The 16,495-nt window shown below is 43.8% G+C and overlaps 1 protein-coding gene across 5 annotated transcripts in view; it reads left to right on the top strand.

The window, feature by feature from the left end:
* Positions 1 to 16,495, top strand: part of PXYLP1 (2-phosphoxylose phosphatase 1) — a 71,089-nt gene that overhangs the window by 13,634 nt on the left and 40,960 nt on the right. For 2 of the 5 annotated variants that reach the window (XM_027061721.2, XM_027061722.2), the window contains exon 2: positions 5,834 to 5,956. The exons of 1 other annotated variant lie outside the window; for it this stretch is intronic. The gene's annotated coding sequence lies outside the window, so the exon portion shown is untranslated. Of the gene's footprint in view, positions 1 to 5,475; positions 5,662 to 5,833; positions 5,957 to 11,258; positions 12,300 to 16,495 lie in introns of those variants that run through there. 2 more of the 5 variants (XM_053221381.1, XM_053221382.1) reach the window with 2 other exon arrangements.

Genomic DNA, 16,495 nt, shown 5'->3' with positions numbered 1-16,495 from the left:
CACTGTAAAAACAAAGGATTAAATATGTGAGTAAATATTGAAAAGTCCACAGTAGAGATAACCACTATTAACTTGGGGACTGTCTCCTTCCAGACCTTATTCTGTAAGTTTACATGTTTTCTTAAAATTTCCTGGTATATGTTGAGTTGTGCAAATGTTTGTTTTACCTTCAGAGACACCTATACAATAGATAAGCACTGTATCTATTATGCTGCTGAAATAGAGAACAAAGGCAAAAGAAAAAAATTAAATTTCTTTACAGTTGAGAGCCCATTGACAAGTCCTTGACACGGGCAGAGTGACCTTCCTGTAGGAGCTCAACCCCCTCGATGATGACACTTTGCTAAGGGCAAAAGGCAACCTTAGCTTAACAGTGGCCTCACCTCCAGGATCCTGGAAGTCTACGTTAACATATAAAAACTTCCTTGGAAACTTCCTTTATCTCTGCTCCCCAAGATACATGTTAGCAGTCATCCTCCAAGCACATGGCCCACTGATATGTATCTAAAGGGTCTCATGCCTAGGGTTTTACTAGACAGTAGTAAAGGACCTTTTCCTAACAGCTAGCCTCTCAAGGTCCTGGAAACCTTGCTTCCAAAATTCCTTAGAGACTTATGCTATCCCTAACCCTCTCTTAATCCCAGTACAGCTCTTCCTACCCATAGACCCTATCCCCATGCTTTACTACAACCTCCTGTTTGCACCGAAGAGGATTCAAGAATTCTTTCTTAACCATTCACTCCGAACCCCACCATTTCCACATCACTGCCACTTGCACACTCTCTCTCATTCATTTTTCACTTGGCAGAATCTGGAGGTTTGTCCACATCCACACCTAAGCCCATCTCTTTCTCCTTTCCCCTCCCTTCCCTTCTTTTTTTAAAAGATTTTATTTTTAAGTAATCTCTATACCCAACGTGGTGCTCAAATTCACAACCCCAAGATCAAGAGTCACATGCTCTACCAACTGAGCCTGTCAGGTGCCCCCCTCTTTCTTTTTAAAGGCTAAATCCTGTTCCATTATATGAACAAACTGTAATTTTCCAACCATTTCCCTCTGGGGTACATTTCAGTTTTCAAATTTTTATATTTATTCTTATTGCTGCTTTATACACATGAATAAGCATTTTTGGGGATTAGATACCCAGAATACAAATTCCTGGGGCAAAAGGTATGTGTGTTTACTGTTTTAATGAGACCACAGTTCTTCTTCACAAATACTGTTCCACTTAACCCTCTTACCAACAGTGTGTGAAAGAATGTATCCCCCCCCCCCACCCATTGGGACTAACGTCCACTAGAGACGGATGATCTTTTTATTTTTTTGCCAATCTGAAGGGTGAGACATACGATGTCATTTTTAAATTTGTATTTCTTTCCATCCAGCTTTTCCAAGCATATACATACACACATTTAAAAAAAAAATGGGTCGTGCAGGGCATGGCTCTCTATCCTTTTTTAGTTTTTCACATTAAGTCACATTAAAATGTTCACATTTTCTGGGTCATTGCATGGTCTTCAAAAGCTCACTTGTTCAGGGGTGCTATTTCACTGAACGGTGCAGATGACCTGGAATGTTCTTTATCTTAGTTTATTTAAGTCCTTAATCTCCAGCAGCCTGGGGAATGACATGTTATAGAAAAGAAGGGAAAGCAGAAGGAGCACCTTCTGTGGGGGATTGTGGGATCTGCCCAGGAAATGAAGCAAATTAAAATCTGAATTAGATGTTTGCTCAGGGGCTCATCCCTTAGGTATTTGGCAGGGAGGTGCCTAAAGTAAATATCACCATGAGCTCTTGTTTTATAGGGACATTGAATACTATCTGGTAAATATTAAGAAGCTTCACCTATTTCGTGTGCTCCATTAAAAGTGCACACCTTTGGGGCGCCTGGGTGGCGCAGTCGGTTAAGCGTCCGACTTCAGCCAGGTCACGATCTCACGGTCCGTGAGTTCGAGCCCCGCGTCAGGCTCTGGGCTGATGGCTCGGAGCCTGGAGCCTGTTTCCGATTCTGTGTCTCCCTCTCTCTCTGCCCTTCCCCCGTTCATGCTCTGTCTCTCTCTGTCCCAAAAATAAATTAAAAAACGTTGAAAAAAAATTAAAAAAAAAAAGTGCACACCTTTGTTTGTTGTTGTTGTTGTTGTTTTGGATAAGGAGATTATGATGCTCCCAGAGCATCTCACATCAGTGGGAGGCAGGGTGGTGTGAGGGACATCGTGTTGAACTGTCAAGTCTGAAGAGTTGGCTTCAGATTCCGGCTCTTCCCCTGACAGCTGTGTGTAAACCTGAAGAAGACAGACCAGTTCCCGGGGGTCTGTATGGTGTGAATGACCAGGGTGTGAGTGGCTTTGGACAGCCTGATGGAGGGTAGGCTAGTAGTTAGAGGCCAATTCTAGCTCAGTATTATTGAGAACAATAAAAATGAGCACCGTCTAATAGCAGGATGGTATCATAAAAAATAAATATTTGGTCTTTGCCCCCCAGTTCAGGGCACACAGCTCCTGGAACACGGAATCTCCAGAGTGCTAAGAGTATCTTTTAGGTGCTAATGACTGCTGGTCTGGGAGTCAGGAGAGGGGGTTAGATAAGCTTCTGGATGGGAGCTGGTTGCCTGGAAGGCCAAAGCACCATTAGAGGTTTGGCCTTTAAGCCCCACCAATGGCCTATGATTTAGTCCGTCATAGATGAAAGGAGACCTCTATAAAAACCTCTCAACAGCGGGGATTTAGAGAGCTTCCGGGTTGGCAGCACATCCACGTGCTAGGAGGGCAGCATGCCTGGAGAGAGCATGGAAGCCCTGTGCCCTGGCCCCACACCTTGCTCTGTGCATTCCTTCCATTTGGCTGTTCCTGAGTTGTATCCTTTATATAATAAATCTATGGTGACAGCAAGTAAAATGTTCTCCAGTTTTGTGAGCTGTTGTAGCAAATTATTGAATCTGAAAGGGGGAGGGGTTGTGGGAGGCCCCACCTCTAACTTTGTAACTAGATTAGACAAAAGTGGGTAATTTGGGGACCTGGTGCTTGTAACTGGCATCTGAAGTGGGGGCAGTCTTTGGAACTGAGTCCTTCAACCTGTGGAGTCCGACACTAATTTGGGGTAGTCGGTGTCAGAATTGAATTGTAGGACACCCAGCTGGTGTCCACAGAGTTGGAGAATTGGTTGGTGTGGGGGGGGGGGAAAAAACAACGTTTGGTGTCAGAAGTATTGTGAGTCAAAACAGCTGAGCTGTATATGTTACCAGTCTCCAGAAATGTTCTGACACACAGTCAGCCAGGTCTGTGCTAGGCTTTGTCCACCAGAGGCACGCTTGTGAACAGACAGACCCTATCGCTGCCATACGATGGTTTGTAGTGAGTCCCAGGAGACAGCCAGCCAGCTTTTCAGTGTAGTTGTTTGATTATGTACTAATAGTCCCGGAGAGTGTCCTGAAGGAGAGATACAGAATGACTTGAGAGTGTCAGACAGGACCCTGATCTAGACAGGGGAGTTCAAGGGCAGCTTCCCTGAGAAAATGATCTTTGAGCTGGGGTCCGAAGGCTGATGGTGAGTTAGCTATGTGGGAAAGGTGGAGGGGCAGAGGAGAGATAGCAGCCTGCTGCCTGGGGGAAGGCAGAAAGGATGGATTGCCGGTGACTGTAGTGAGCCTCTCCTCTGCACATTCATCTGTCCATTCATTCAGCCATCCAGCAGACATCGATTGATTACCTGGGCCAGGTACTGTTTTTGGTACTGAGGACAGAAGAGTAGGGAGCAAGACAAAGTCTCTGGCCTCATCACTACTGCTGCATAAGAAATCATCCCCAAATTTGGTGACTTAAAACAGCCATCATTTCACTGTTATCCTCATGGTCTGGAGGTGGACAGGGCCAGCTTGTGTTTCTCACGCGGGTCTCTCACAGTTATGCAGGCAGTGGGTGGTCTAGAATCATCCAGATATTCCCTGACTCACATGTCTGATGCCTGGGCTGGGAAGCCTCAGTGGCTGCCTGGGTGTCCCTGTCTCCGGGTGGCCTCTCACATGGTCGCTTCAGGCCTCTAAAGCAAATGGTCCAAGAGAGAGCAAGCCAGGTAGAATCTCATGGACTTTCCTGACCTGGTCTTAGAGATCACACAGCATCATTTCTGTCCCATTCTATTCACTAAGGTAGTCCTGAAGCCTGATCAGGGGAGCTAAAACTCCCTCTTGATGGGAGATGTGACAGAAAACTTGTAGATGTGCTCCAGAACCCCCACACCCTCACCTTCTGCTCCTCCTAGCTTCTTATCCTTGGCTTTAAACCTATCCACCTGCCTCAGCTCACCAGCGTCCTCCAGAGAAGGCAGTCTTATGGCCTGCATCCTGGCTCCAGCATGCCCCTTGGGGGTCCCACCTTCTTCCCCTGCCCCAAATAGCTCCAGAAAGGAGAGTTTTCTTCATCTCCTTTCTTGGTGGGAGATGGGGTGGGGGGCAGTTGGTGCCTTTTGTGGACTCGAACCCCAGGCATCTACCCAGCTGACCCACCTCCTAATTGGGTCATCAGAGGACATGCATGGACACAGGCACCAAATCCCCAAGGAGCAAGGCTGTTTTGTGGGGCTCAGAGATGGCCAGGATGACTGGTAGTCGTACCAGTGAGCCCAGACTGACAGTGAGCCTTGTAGGCCTTGGGCAGGGTTTGATTAGCATACTAAGAGCATTATGGGTAACTGCTAAATGGCCAGAGTTTTGCTGACCACCTTCCAGGAGGATTATAGAAGACAGTCCTATGATCTCACTTACACGCGGAATCTTAAAAAAAAAATGAGGTCATAGATATAGACAGTAGATTAATGGTTGCCAGGTGGGGGTGTGGCTGGACAAAATGGGTGAAGGACATTCAAAGGTACAAAATACCAGTTATAAAATAATTAAGTCATGGAGGCGTAATGTACAGCATGGTGACTATAGTAATACTATATTGTGTATTTGAAAGTTGCTAAGAGTAGATCTTAAAAGTTCTCGTATAAGAACAAAATTGAACTATGTATGGTGATGAATATTAACTATGGTGAGGAATGTTAACTAGGCTTATTGTGGTGATCATTTTGCAAAACTTACAAATATCAAATCATTATGTTGTGCATCTGAAACTAATATAATGCTATACGTAAATTATACCTCAGTGAAAAGAAGACAGACCTCTGGAAGACAAGATTTTGCATTATGTCTTTAAGTTAAAGTTAGAATTATTTATTACAAAGGACTTTCAGTATGTTCCTAGTTTCAGAAAAGGAAGCATAGATCTCCATCCTGATTAAACGAGTTATATGGCAGTCTGTGGTCAGTTATCATAAGGTAGGTGGACAGAGCCAATCTTCCATAGCCAACAGAGTTCACACCACTGTCAGCTGAACAGAGTTTACAGCAAACATAACTACCATTATGATGTCCTGTAACACCCAACAAATAGTGCAACAGTTAACAATCAATAGTTAACCTTGGAAGATGACTATTAAAACAAATCTCTAAATGTTACAGGATAGGTCTTTGCTCTCTTTAGTAGACATACTCAGAAACTCAATTTAGAAACTTGATGATAATACAGAATAAGTATAGGTTCATTTAGCTTACGTTTGTGGAAACTGATATGTAAACAGAAGTCATGGCCACTGCAGTACCCTGCGTTCTCAAAAACACTTGTGTGAACAGCTGCCTCCCCCCATGGTTCTCATTAAATACCATCGATTTATCTATCTATCTATCTATCTATCTATCTATCTATCTGTCTATCTATCTATCTTTTTATTTATTTATTTATTTATTTATTTATTTATTTATTTATTTATTTATTTATTTATTTATTTATTTTATAGAACCCCTAGTGATTTACAGGTAAGTATGGCCTGCTCTGGAAAACTTGAAAGGACCTACCATCCTCCGAATGACATCTTTGTTTCAAGACCTCTACTTGTCTCAGCTTCAAGTTAGGTTTCAAGGTAAGTACCATATTCCAGATGACAGAGTGGTTTTAAGATGTAAATGACCAGGTCTCTCCCGAAAATGTTGCTTGATGATAAGTTTATGGGGCTAACCCCAACCTGCACATTTATTTTTTTTTTCTTTTTCCAACCTGCACATTTAAAAATTCCTAGAAAACTCTTGCTTTGAGGAAAAAAAAAAAAGATTTTATTGGTATATTTTCAGATGGTAGCAGACCAAAAATGGAAAGGAATTAACCATTATTGAGCTATTATTGATAGGGTTTTGGAGTGGCGGTAGGGTCTGGAGCGTATGGCCAAGAAAGAAGTATTAAGATGTCTTTGGCTCAAAAAGGTGATTTTATTAAAGCATGGGGATGGGACCTGTGGGCAGGAAGAGCTGCCCCAGGACTGTGAAGAGAGACTGGGGTGGTGAAGTTAAAGGAAGTTTCCAAAGGGACTTTGATATGGTAAAGAAGATTCATGGATACTGGAGGCCTAGCTCTTGTCAAGCGAAGGTTGTTTTTCCCCCTAGCAAAGTATTAACATGAAGACAGTAGGGAGTTCCTGGAGACATGTCATACTCTGCCAGCCTCAAGTATTTGTCAGTGGGCTGCAGGTTATAAGGAAATTTAATTTTATCTGCCATTTCCTTCTGCCTTTGTTTCCCACATCATTATGGTGTTTTATGTATATTGGTTTAATCTTATTCAAAAGCCTATATATACAGATAAGTATTAGTGTTAAGCTACTGTAACAAATTCCCAAAGTTCAGTGGCTTAACACAATAGATTATTTTTCCTTTATAAAAACAGTCCAGTTTGGCTCCAAGATGGCAGTATTAAGGATGGGGGTTCATGAAAGTGGTGGGACCTCTGCTCCACCCAGAAATTTGGGGACCCAGGCTAGCGGAATCCCCGCCTTCTATAATATGTTGTTCCTAAGTGTTTTTTCCTCTTTTCTTTGGATTACTTTATTTTTTTTCTTTAATACTGCACATTTCTGTTTATTCAGTATCAAGTCCTATCCTATCTTCTTTCCTTTCCAGTTGTATTGAGATATGATTGACATATAACATCGTATTAAGGTGTACAACATAATGATTTGATATATATATATGTATGTGAAATGATCACAAGTTTGGTTAACATCCATCTCCTCAACTATTTATAAGTTTTTTTCTTGTGATGAGAACTTTAAAGGTTTACTCTTTCTGGGGTACCTAGGTGGCTTAGTCATTTGAGCGTCTGACTCTTGATTTCGGCTTAGGTCATGATCTCAGGGTCGTGGGATTGAACCCCGCATGGGGCTCCCCACTGAGCATGGAGTCTGTTTAAGATTCTCTCTCCCTCTCCCTCTGTGCCTCTTCCTCACTTGTGCAAACTTGCTCTCTCTCTCTCTCTCTCTCTCTCTCTCAAATAAATAAAAATGAAAAAAAAAAACAAAAAAGATTTACTCTTTCAGCAACTTTCAGGTATACAATAGAATATTGTTAACTATAGTCACCATGCTATCCATTACATCCCCAGGACTTATATATCTTGTAATCAGGAGTTTGGACCTTTTGTCCACCTTCACCCATTTCCCCTACCCCATCCCCTGCCTCTGATAACCACCAAACTGTTCTGTTTCTATGAGTTTGGTTTTTTTTTAGATTCCACATATAAGTGAAAACATAATGCTTTTAAGGTCCAGCCATGTTGTTGCATATGATAGGATTTCCTTCTTTTTTTAATGACTGAATAATACGGAGTTTTATGGTTTCAGGTCTTACATTTAAGTATTTAATCCATTTTGACTTGAGTTTTGTGGATAGTATAAGATAGGGGTTCCATTTCCTTCTTTTCCATGTGGCTGTCCAGTTTTTCCAACACCATTTATTGAAGACACTGTCCTTTCTCCATTGTATATTCTTGGTTCCTTTGTCATAAGTTAATGGACTATATATGCATCGGTTTATTTCTGGTATCTCTATTCTGTTCCATTGGTCTCTGTGTCTGTTTTTATGCTAATACCATACTGTTTTGATTACTGTAGTTTTTGATATAGTTTAATGTCAGGAAGTGTGATCCTTCCAGCTTTGTTCTTCTTTCTCAAGAGTGCTTTGTTTATTTGGTTGTTTCATTCGTTTTTTGTGGTTACATACAAATTTTAGGATTGTATTTCCTATTTTTGTGAAAAATGCTGTTGGAACTTTGACTCTGTAAATTGCTTTGAATAGTATAGCTATTTTAACAGTATTCATTCAGCTGATCATCACAGAACATCTTTCCATTTATTTGTGTCTTCTTTAGATTTTTCCATCAGTGTCTTACTTTGCAGTATACAGGTCTTTCATCTTGCTAGTTAAATTTATTCCTAGGTATTTTATTCTTTTTGATGCAATTATAAACAGGGTTGTTTTCTTAATTTCTCTCTCTGAGAATTTGTTGTTAGTGTATAGAAATGCAACTAATTTTTGTATATTGATTTTGTGTCCTGCAACTTTACTGAATTCATTTCTTAGCTCTGACAGCTTTTTGGTGGACTCTTTAGGTTGTTTCATATATATATATATATATATATCCTGCAAATAGACGCAGTATTATTTCTTGCATTCTAATTTGGACGTCTTTTATTTCATTTTCTTACCTGATTGCTCTGTGAAGGACTTCCAGTACTATGTTGAATAAAAGTGTGAGAGTGGGTGTCCTTTTCTTATTCCTGATCTTAGAGGAAAAGCTCTCAGCTTTTCACTATTGTGTATGATGAGTACCATTGACTTTGAGGTTTATGTTTAATTACAGCTTTAACCTAAGCCAAATCAAAGTTTTGGAGCTTATAACAGTGTTAGTCTCTACTCTATTGGAATGGAGCTTGGACCAGATAGCAATTCAGCTTTCTTCCCGAGGTAAATGCCTGTGATTCTGTGTGACAGTGTTCTTAGCTCTGTTATTGTAGAGTTTGTAAGTGCAAAGGAGCTCCCTAAAAAAGGTTGAGAGCTTATTTTGGGATATGGACCAGAGAATCCTTGGGTCTCAGGTACAGGAAGGGCTCCTAGAGGTCACCCACATCAGCCCCCCTCCCGCCCACACACAGCATTGCCAGCAGGTGGCTGCCCACACTTGACCCCCTCCTTGAGCAGGAGGGCTCATTCTGTACTGATACTGATGCTGCCAAACCCCCTCTGGACTGTCAGCAGTTTTCTAAAACATATTTCAAGGGCATGGAGTTCCTGCCCTCGGCATTGGCAGTGATTGTCTACGAGGGACCTGGCACTCCATGCCTCATCATGATCAAGTCACGGAATGAGCCGGCAGTGAGCCCAGGGTTTAGTCAAAGCTCTGTCGGTAAGCGTGCTTCTAGCCTGAAAAAAGCCCTCCTTGGGCCAAACCCCTTGATCTGTGGCATGCATCAGTGCTCTCATTCACGCGTCTGTCCAGAACAAAATCCTGTTTCTGTGTAGTATTGTTAACACAGACAACACAGCTTTCAGAAAGCAGAAGTGGCCTTGGCAACCTCCATTTCCAGGTGTGCCTGATTCACGTTGCACAGCTGTGATTCTCAGGCCCTTGTAAGCTCTTTTTATTTTCTGCCTGTGAAATTTGGCTTTCACCACGCAAACCTTCATTGTAGGCTTGTATTTCTAGTTTTTCAGCCTTGCCTATTTAATGTTCTGTGCTTTCCTTGACATTTTAACAAACTTTTAATTGACACAGTTTGCTTGCAAAATAAAAAAGAATCAGCTAGCTGTATTTTTAACGTGGCTTTGTGATGAGTAAATCATGCCAACTGCATGTTCTCCCTTTTTTTGTTGAGGTACTTATAGTTGCTCTTGACATTCTAAAGTGAGAATATGCCAATTTCAGATGTCGCTACTTCTGCAACTTGAGGAGGAGCAAAGCAGTGAAGTTGGATGGAACACAGGCTTCTTCTACAATGTCAGAAAGAGATCACTGGGGAGTACATAAGATTGAAAATCCTGCCTTGATGAATTAGTTATTTCAATCTGTTCTGGTCCCGAGAAATGATCAGGCACCTTGACAAGTTTATCCTTTTAGAGCTGGAAAAAAACCTCAAAGGAGAGAGTGGCAGGAACATGTAGTTCAGAAATGGTGGAGGGGGTGGGGGGGCGGAAGCCTTTAATATTTCAGGGATTAAAAACACTAACTCTGCAGATTATCTGCCTCAAATCCTTTCTGGGAAGAAATGGTAGGTAGATAATTCATGTTGTATATTTGAACACATGTAAAATAGGGAATAAAAGGTCTTGATGCTGGAACAGGCACCACAGTCAGCAGGCTGAGGGATGCCGCTCTGCCATGTGTCACTGCCGAATTGCACCTGAGCAAGCCAGCACTGATGTTTCTTAAACATCTAATTATGACTGTATGTGCTTTGATTGCTAGATCTGAAAAGTGCCAGTACTGTCATTATTTTTTAGAATAATTGTGTGTATTGTCAAATCTTCTCCAATGGTGGGTTTTTGCAGACCACCCCTTGCTCCCTTGTTCCTAACAGAACTCTGATTCTGTGCCTGCCTCCACCCTCTCCCTTCCTCTATGGGCCTCTGGCAGGAGGTGGATCCCAGGTGTTTTCACTTACTTGCTGTGGCCCATTGCTGGAGTCTCCTGACACTATTCTTCAATGAGACATTAGGAGAAATCCACTGGGGGGTTTATGGGAAAGCTTTCCTTGCTTCTAGTAGAAACGTGCAAGATTGTCCCTTCTGCCTCTTCAGATTGCCAAGTGTGGTGGTGATGGCTGCGAGTGTGGCCACCATCTCAAAACCCCTGGAGGAAGTCATTCTAGGGACAGGACAAAGACAGAGGATGGCAGAGAGTCCAGACAGGGACAGGTTCTGGCTTCCTGATGATGCTTTTGGGGTTGCTGAATTAACTAACCTTGGAGCTGCCATTCCTCAACTCTGTTTCGTTATGTGAGAATATGGATGAGTCCCTTTGCATTAGCTAGCATTTTTTTCTTAGACCTGCAGCCAAGCCATCTTCAAAGATGCATAAGTAGTTTTTTTTAAGTTTTTTTTTTAAGTTTATTTATTTATTTTGAGAGAGAGAGAGAGAGCAAGCGAGGGAGGGGCAGAGAGAAAGGGAGAGGGAGAATCCCAAGTAGGCTTTGCACTGTCAGTGCAGAGCCCGACATCGGGCTCAATCTCTCAAACTGTGAGAGCATGACCTGAGCTGAAATCAGGAGTATGACACTTAACCAGCTGAGTTACCCAGGTGCCCCCAAAGATGCATAAATAATTTAAGATAAAATAAAAAATAAAACTCGAACAAAGGTTATCATAACCATGATTCATTTATATCATATCTAAGAGTGACATTCTTAAAGTTTATTTATTTATTTTGAGAGAGAAAGAGAAAGAGCAGGGAAGGGGCAGAAAGAGAGAGGGAGAGAGAGAATTCTAAGCAGGCTCCATGCGGCCAGCACAGAGCCCAATGTGGGGCTCAAACCCACAAACCGTGAGATCATGTAAGAGTGACATTCTTAAATATGTGATGAGATTTTTCTGTCTAATGCAATTTGTTATGAATATGTATGTGCGTATTCATCATTACCTACAGAAGGAGCCCCCAAGAAGAGGACCAATGTCATTTAGTGCTGGTGGCAAGTTCTAGTTAGGATATTGGCTTGGCTGCTTTAACAGAGGTGAAACAACAGTGATTTTAGAAGGTTGTGAGATTATTTATTCTCTCCCAAAGCAGTTTGGCCTGACAGGCAGTCAGGGAAATGGGTAGCCTGCCCAGTGAGGTCATCCAGGGTTCTTCTGTGTTATCTACTAGGATGTTATCTCCATGCGCATCAAGAAAGCTGGCTTACCACCACACCAGGGATTCAGAGCATGGGAAATGGTGGAAGAAGGAAGGTCAGAATGAGATAGGCCTGATAGCCTCCTTTTGACCCAGAATTGCACATAATACTTGTAAGCATAAATCATTGGCCAAGTTGATCATATGACAACAGCTAGTTGCAAGGGATTCTGGGAAATAGTATCCCCAGCTGAATGGCCATGTATCCAGCTAAAACGTAGAGGATTCCATTAGTAAGAAAAAAGAGCAAATAGACACCTGAGAACAGTTAGAAGTGTCTGCCACATAGTGTGTCCTCTACAGTGGAGAGGGAGAGCGTAATGAGGACAAAGTGCTGGGTGTCACTCTCTGTGAAGTAAGGACTTGTGTCACAGGTCCAGTCTCCCTAAGCAGCCTGGAGCCATATGCCGGTCCTGACCTGGCCTCTCTTCTGGTCAACCAAGGGACTTGAATCAGTGATGTTTAAAACCTCTTCAAGCTCTGACCTTCTATGGCATAGTCCTGCAGGCATTCTAGTTATAGAGCTGGGGCAGAGACAAAGTGGAAGCAGAGTGAGTACTTCATATGTGGGTGGCAGGTATTAAAACCATGCAAGAAGTCACCGCTAACTTATTGAGCACTTATTAGGAACCAGGTACTGTGCTGGGTCCCTTACACCTGTTAACCTTGTTAGCCCTGACACAACCTGTGAGCTGCAGCCTATGGTTGTTTCCATTTCATAGATGGGGAAACTGTGGCTCAGTAAGGGTGTGAGAAAGGCTCTAGACCTAGCCAACCGATCCCTGAGCCCCCATGCTTAACTACGTGTTGTGGGAAGGGCTGGGACATGAGGTGGGATTTGTGGGGTGTGACCAGATCATAGTGAACCCTGCAAGTAGGGTTAAAGAGGCTTGGGCCTGATGCTGCCCTTCATCGGGGCCAGGCTTGGGATTGATCTGCAGCATTGATTGGCGTCCCCACCGTTAACCCCATAGCCAGGGGATGGCTGTTGCCACGTGCGTCACATCTGGGCATGATCTCTCACTACCGCAGGGTAAAAGACAGGCTGTTCTTTAGGAGGAGAGTACCTGGTAAGAGATGAGCCCCAGGAGGGTCAGCTTTGGGTCAGAGTGCAGTATGAGGCACACCACTTGCCTAACAGGCCTCCTTTAAGGTGTTTGCCCCTGTGAGTCGAGCTGAGCCTGTGGCCTGCTCCTGTCCTGTATTCCCAAAGGAGGCCGGTGCCAGGAAGGCACAGAACCTGGCCCTAGAAAGTGAGAGCGGTCCGTGAAATTGGCCTGTCCTTTAAGCTGGCACTGATTAGTGGCGTGGATTCTGGGATCACGCTCCTCCTGCTCCGGCCTGGAAATTAGTGGCTTTGTGCCCAAAGGGAGTTCCAGAGAGGGAATGGGCATCAGTGCATGTATTGTCTTGATGGTGGGACTCCTTGGGGTCATCAGATAGGCTGGTCTGGGTAGGGGGAGTGAGACCCTTGCAGCCCACCCGCCTGTGGGTGCCAGCCAGAGGTGAGGACTCCCTGGCCCGGCCCCATGGGGCCTCTGGGCAGACAGATTTCCTTGGGCACAGCAGCCTCACTCAAGGTGCAGCTGTTGGGTGGTGCCTGGACTAACCCACCTCCCTTCTCTGGCTCTTGACACTCAGTACAAACAGTGCAAACCTTCCTGTTGCCCCCCAGCAGCCAGTACAGTTTTACTTAGTGCCTTTTCTTTGGTTCATTCTGTTTTCCTCAAACGCAATTATAAACACACCAGCTCCAATCTGCTCTTCAAGACTGAGCCCTAGGGGCGCCTGGGTGGCTCAGTCAGCTCAGCATCCGACTTCAGCTTAGGTCATGATCTCATGGTTCGTGAGTTCGGGCCCCACGTTCGGCTCTGTGCTGACAGCTCAGAGCCTGGAACCTGCTTCAGATTCTGTGTCTCCCTCTCTCTCTGCTCCCCCCACCCTGCCCCGCCTCACCCCGTGTGTGCACGCTCTCTCTCTCTCTCCCCCTTTCTTTCCCTCCCTCCCTCTCACTCTCTCTCTCTCAAGAATAAACATTTTAAGAAAATAAAAAAAAAAAAGACTGAGCTCTAGCTGAGCCTCTTCCAGAAATCCTATCCACTCCCTTTAGGTCTATGTGGTTCTCCTCCTCTCCCCACTCCCACTTCCCCCTGATGGCACCGGGTTCATATGGTGTAATGGTCTTTTTACTCATTGGTCCACTGACCAGTCTGTGAGCTTCCTTCCTTTCTTTTTTTTTTTAACTTTTAATTTCAAACATACACAAAAGCAGAGAGGATCATATAGTACATCCTCAAGAATCCCTTACCCAGCTCCAAGAGTTGTTGGCATGTTGCCAATCTTGATTTATTAAGTCCTCCTCAACCTGCTCCCACCCTGAATATTTTAAAGCAGTTCCTAGATCTTGTATCATTTTTCCATATATACTTCTGGACCTTTTAGCTGTGAGCTTCAGGATGACAGTACTGTGTCCTGTATCCTGTGTCCTGTGTCCACAGCACTGTGGATGATACCTGACACATATTGGCTCTTGAGAAATAATGTTGTTTTGAGTCGACTAATTGGGTGAATGAATTGGCTTCAGCCCCTAGAACTGAGCATGCATTCTGGATGCTGGAATTTGAATAACAGAATGTGAATAGCTGCTAGGAGCCCACAGCTTCCTTGGTGCCTTTCCTGCTGCCTGGGGTTTCCAGGAGGTTCTGAAATCTGTTATTTATGAGACTTTAAGGTTGGTTTATTCTTAGTCAAGCATCTTTGATTTTGCAATGAAACTCTACTTTGAGGTGACATGGGGTAGAGAGGACTGTTAAGATGTAGCTTTTACCTTTGCTTGGTTCATATTTAGTTCACAATTATAGCCTTGGGGTTTGATTTTTTTTTAATTATAATACCATATTTACTTGGGCCAAAGTGATTAAGACCAAAAAAACAAAGTATAGAATACATCTAAAGCATTTTCTTTAATAACGTCTTTCTATTCCTGGTAATGGTATTTTAACTACGCAAATAAGAGATAATTGAATACACATTTTTCTTTCAAGTAGTTGTGGTCATGTTTAAAACCCTGAATTCTGTACACTTTGAAGGGAACCCTGAGACCAGAGTCACTAGATGTGGCATTTCTCACTCTTACGAGGTAGAAAATCAGGCCAGGGTTTGGGTTTTTGGAAATCTCTGGTGGTAGAATGGTAGTTTGTAAAAATGTCTTTGACATGTTCCTTTTTACTTTTAAATTCAGAAACAGTATTTACCACAATATAATGGGAAGTGCCTATTGACTAGTCCTTTTTTCAAAATTATATTCTAAAATATTTTCTTTCACCATTCAGATCTGTTGTAAAGTTAAATTAAAGTTGGCTGGGTTTTCTGTTTGTTTTATTTTTTGCTGTTTCATCAGGAATTCAGAGTAATAATTCTGTTTCTGGATTTAAGATATTTTTACCATGTGGTTTTAGCGCAGGGAATAAGGCTGTGCCCAGTAGACATCTGATGACTATGTAACTTATATGAAACATAAAACAGTTGTTTCTACAGAAGTATTTATAGGAGTTGGATTTGGTCACCATGCCATATTGAGTCTAGAGTGTCTTTTCCTTGGAAGGTAGGGGGTGGGACTTGAGGATGTCTGAGGACAAGGAGATGTGGATGCCGTGCTGAAGTAGGTCATGAGCCAGCATCTCATCCTGCTGCTGTAGCAGTGAATCTTCCCATGCACTTTATTTTCTGGGCTGTGAGTAAGCAGGCTGTGGGGTTTCTGCCATGGACCCAGAGACCTGCTTTCACTTGGCATGACTTGGACAAGTCTGATGGAGTGTCTGGGGGAGCCACAGTATACCCCAGGAGTGTGCGCACACAGCCCCCATGGAAGGAATACGCAGGAACACGCCTGGAGGGAACCACGGATTGTGTGACTTCCTGAGCGGCTGTGTGAGCCTCCTCCCTGCAGATGGAAAAGAGAGTGGGTTCTCTGGAGAATGGGCCAGAGCTCAGGCCACAGAGACAGAGCCCATTGGCTGGTAATCCTCGTCTTCTTAGGATGGGGCCCAACAGAAGCTGACATAGATGTTCCAGGCTGGAAAACCTGTGGCAGGGGGCGGGGGGACACCACAGATGAGTCAGCTGGGGGAAGGCTCATCATGGTGGAGGAGTCAGGAACGGGGCTGCAAACGTGGCTCACTGCTCTGATGGCTGGGGCTGGTGAGTAGGGAAGTGGCCAGTGGCCAGTGGCCAGGATTTGGAAGAGGAACCACAGCACGGGGCAGAAACAGCAGCTCAGGGGAAAAGGCAAGTCTTTGTGTTTAGATAATGATGCAAGGATTCCTCCAAAGCTGGGCAGTCAAACACAGCATGTGCCTGCTGCTGCTGCTGTGTGTATGTTTGCTCCTCACTCCCTTCCTGCTCTTACTCTTATTCCCAATCTTATTAACATCGGGATCCTCGACTCGGAGAAACGAAGTTAGTTGTCAAAGAGACACACAGAAGGTAAGCGGCAGAGCAGGGAATTGACCCAGATCTGCGGGTCAGTGGAGCCTCCTTTTTGCCTCTGCATCATGACTCCTCTCAACTGAGGAAGTGTCCTCCCTGAAGGCAACTTTTCTCTGAACCATGCGCCTGGGGGCCCACATGGCACCTGCATGTGGGTACACACACACACACACACACACACACACACACACACACATTGGGGTCCTAGCTCTAGCTGCAAACACATTTGTCTTCAAATCCATGTGAATTTTAGATACCA

This window comes from Acinonyx jubatus, chromosome C2, assembly GCF_027475565.1.
Source record: "Acinonyx jubatus isolate Ajub_Pintada_27869175 chromosome C2, VMU_Ajub_asm_v1.0, whole genome shotgun sequence".
Taxonomy (NCBI): Eukaryota; Metazoa; Chordata; class Mammalia; order Carnivora; family Felidae; genus Acinonyx; species Acinonyx jubatus.
Note: the sequence above shows the minus strand (reverse complement) of the source record. Positions and strands in the feature narration are given on the sequence as shown.